Source organism: Arvicanthis niloticus, chromosome 10 (assembly GCF_011762505.2).
Source record: "Arvicanthis niloticus isolate mArvNil1 chromosome 10, mArvNil1.pat.X, whole genome shotgun sequence".
NCBI lineage: Eukaryota > Metazoa > Chordata > Mammalia > Rodentia > Muridae > Arvicanthis > Arvicanthis niloticus.
The window spans coordinates 68,372,762-68,376,952 of NC_047667.1; positions in this window are offsets into that span (position 1 = coordinate 68,372,762).

Genomic DNA, 4,191 nt, shown 5'->3' on the forward strand with positions numbered 1-4,191 from the left:
GCCTTGTTGGTTAATTTTTTATTGTCCATAATTTCTTTATTATATCTTATTTTATGTATATTTGCATAGGAAAAACACACTATTAGTTTTATTACTCTGGAAAGTGTGACTTCAACTGAGTGGCTTAGAACTTCTGCCCACTGATAATAAGTTAATTAAGGTTTTAAAATCATTTAAAAACATTCTTATGAAGTACATAATATATAGAACAGAAACAATTGTTTATAACCAACCACTTAAACAGACATAAAGATGATTGCAAATAGGATATTTCTTAAGTAGAAATATGAACTATAAATGAAATGAAGTGAAATTCAGCGCTGTTATTCCTTTATTTGAGGTTCCCAAATAATTAATAATCCCCTAACACACAATGTCTTCCTTTTCACTTTTCTTTCCTTATTTGTAAAGCCTCTAGTTAAAAGAAAAATAGAGTATTACATTTACTATGAAACTTTCCACAATTTGCCAATGACAAGAGGCCATTCACTTCCTATATTATGTTACTAGTACTGGTATTTTAGTATGTTGAACATGCAGTTCATGTTGTAATTCATAGCTACACTTTAAATCACAGAAATTCAACAAACTATGTGCTTCTTTCTCAAAACTTAAATTTTTCCTCTTTGTAAGTTTTAAAAGACATGTTATATTAATATGTGTGTTCTTGTCATTGGCCTTAAAGTTACAATAGCAAATGAATATTAAATAAACATATGAGATGTGAAGCATAGTCCACGTGCTATACTAATCTCTTCAGTCTGTAGCTTTTTATATGATTCTATACATTTGGAAGCATGTACTAATGAACACAAAAGATTACAATAATTGTCAAGCATTAATTATGGTGTGATAGAATCTCATAATATTAATTAATTCAGTTAAGTATATGAAAGTAATTCTATATGATCTCATTTAATTTCTGTTTTCTATTATTGTTTTTTTTTTATATTTTTTATTGGATATTTTATTTACATTTCAGATGCCATCCCCTTTCCTATTTCCCCTCCCTAGAAAATGCCTATCCCATACCCCCTTCTCTTTTTTGCTTTTATACAATTTTTTTAATGTTAACCAATGGCTTTATAAATTTGGTAATGCTCAAATATCAATCAGAAGTGTAAGCTAATACCCAACCTAGATATATCAACTATCTTTGACTGGCGGAGACATGTGAACATCTTTCTCCATGTCTGGCCCCCTCTCTCTTTCTCTCTCATCACCTAGCTCCTCCTCTCCTTCTCCTCCTCCTCTTCTTACTCCTCCTTTTCTTACTCCTCCCACCTTAGCTCCTCCTACATATCATCCTTCCTATTAAAATAAAACTTTTCTCTCAAAATACAGTTAGAGCATAACTATACCAATTTATGTCAGTAAGGTACAAGATAGACCTAATACTCAGCCCATCATTTTGTTGACTAAGCAGAACCTCTGTCATCTCTCCTAAATAAAAGACTTAGTTCTGAACTTGGCTCTTTTTTTTCTTGGCTTTAGAATGAATGTCAGCTGAAAACCATCCTCTCAAATCTTTTCTCTCAAAGTAAATAACAAGGATTAGATATGAGACTATAAGTTTTCAACCCTATCAGAAATCCAGAATGACTGAGTTAACTGAAATTATGGGAAGCACAAAGCATAGCTTCTAAAACATAGCCAATTTATAGAGACCGCTGAACACCTGGACAGTCCCTATACTACAGAACGTTGGAGCATCCGATCTTCAGCCTTCTGGCCCAGGATCATCTGACAGACTTAGTGATGTAGAATTATTAAGGGCTGATTACTCTGTCTTGGCAGATATAATCAGTCGACTATTCTGCAAGTGTGTCCTTTTCTGGACAGTGATTTGTCTATAGATGGAAAGAGGCAATTCTTGCCTAGTGGCTGACTCACCACAATTGGAATAACTCCAAAGATGCTCAATTTCTTCTTAGAATCCACGACAGGAAGCTGTCAGGAGCAGACAGGTCTCTAATCAAAATGAACATTAATACAGAAATGTTTGTAATGTCAATGCTGTGGATTTATGATGTTTTGAATATCAACTATTTATGTAAGGCAATCTGGACTGTTGTCTGTTAACTCCTCTCAGCTATTTCTAAAGAAAATATAGAAAACATCCTAACAATAAACTCAAAGCCATGAATTTGCAGGCCCTTAACTCACAGGCTAACCTTCTCAAATAAGTTAAAAAAGTTAAAAAAAGGACTGGGTCTAAGCCTTGTATTCCTAAATGTGTTGTACAGGTGCAATGCCTATGAGAGCAACAATATTCATCTCACTTATATTAATAAGTAGCTCGTACCAATGAAAACCTTAAATTTGAAATCAAAGTCAATTTGGTACCACTTAAGAGATTATAACTTCATCTTAATAATAATTATATATATTTCTATGAGTAGGTTTTGGCTATGCAATAAATCCTATCTAATCCTCCCTGTTCCACCAAAACCACTACTTTTCCCTAGAAAGCAGCCCAATATTAACCACCTCAGTCCCCAAGCCCAGGGAATAGGGGCGCCAACTCTTCATTAACTTCTTCAAGCTGATTATGGGCATTGAGATATTAGAAGAGGGGTGGGGGGAAGAGTAAATTGATAAGCCTCTGACACTGTGTCTTCACTGCATCCAGCTGGAATTCCAGGACATCAGAGGTTTGAGCAGGTCTGCTCAGCTTGCCTGATGAGTAGATACAACAAGGCTATGTATTTTGCAATATACAATTCTCAAAACAAATTTTAGTATCAAGACAATTGTTTGTTTGAATTCTGGAATCTAGTCTTCTGGCAGCCTGCCTCTGTCATGTCTAATCCATATAATTCTGGGAGTTTCTATGAGGGTGTGCTCCCACCATCCTCCCATTTTTGCCTTCCTGCTCTCAAATTTCCCAACATTAGGGAATCCAAACTTTTGAGCACCTAGGCCCTCCACTTCTACTGATGCCTAACCCCTTACCCCATTCCCACCCTCCAATTAATATGAGGGTGTGTTCCCACAATCCTCTCAATCCCGCCTCCCTGCTCTTGCAATTCCCTAACACTAGGGAATCCAAACTTTCAGGTACCAAGGCTGTCCACTTCCACTGATGCCTGGCAACGCCACCCTCAACTACCTATACAGATGGAGCCATGAGTCCTTGACTTTGTGTTCTCTGGCTGGAGATTTTAGAATGGCTACTCCAGCCTGTTTCTTAGGACCATTTGCTTGAAAAAACTGTTTTCCAGCCTTTTACTCTAAGGTAGAGTCTGTCTTTGCACTGAGTGGGTTTCCCGTATGCAGCAAAATGCTGGGTCCCATTTATGTATCCAGTCCATTAGTCTATGTCTTTTAATTGGGGAACTGAGTCCATTGATGTTAAGAGATATTAAGGAACAGTGATTGCTGTCTCCTGTTATTTTTGTTATTAGAGGTGAAGTTATCTTTGTGTGGCTATCTTCTTTTGGATTTGTTGGAAGAGGATTACTTTCTTGCTCTTTCTAGGGTATAATTTCCCTCCTTGTATTGGAGCTTTCCTGCTATTATCCTTTGTAATGCTGGGTTTATGGAAAGATATTGTGTAAATTTAGTTTTGTCATGGAATATCTTGATTTCTCTATCTATGGTAATTGAGGGTTTTGCTGGGTGGATATAGTAGCCTGGGCTGGCATTTGTGTTCTCTTAGAGTCTGTATGACATCTGTCCAGCATCTTCTAGCTTTTACAGTATCTGGTGAGAAATCTGGTGTAATTCTGATATGTCTGCCTTTATATGTTACTTGGCCTTTCTCCCTTACTGCATTTAATATTCTTTCTTTGTTTTGTGCACTTGGTGTTTTGATTATTATGTGACGGGAGATATTTCTTTTCTGGTCTAGTCTATTTGGCATTTTATAGGCTTCTTATATGTTTATGGGAATCTCTTTCTTTAGATTAGGGAAGTTTTCTTCTATAATTTTTTGAAGATATTTATTGGCCCTTTAAGTTGGGAATCTTCACTCTCACCTATACCTATTATCTTTAGGTTTGGTCTCCTCATTTTGTCCTGGATTTCCTGGATATTTTGTGTTAAGAACTTTTTGCATTTTGCATTTTTTGGGGGGGGGTCTGGATTGGGTTTATTTTCTTTGGCAGATAAATAACTGAAACAGGAGAAATTCACAGCACCACAGGCAACAGTGTTGTGTGGGTATCCATGAGAGAAGACTCCTAGGAT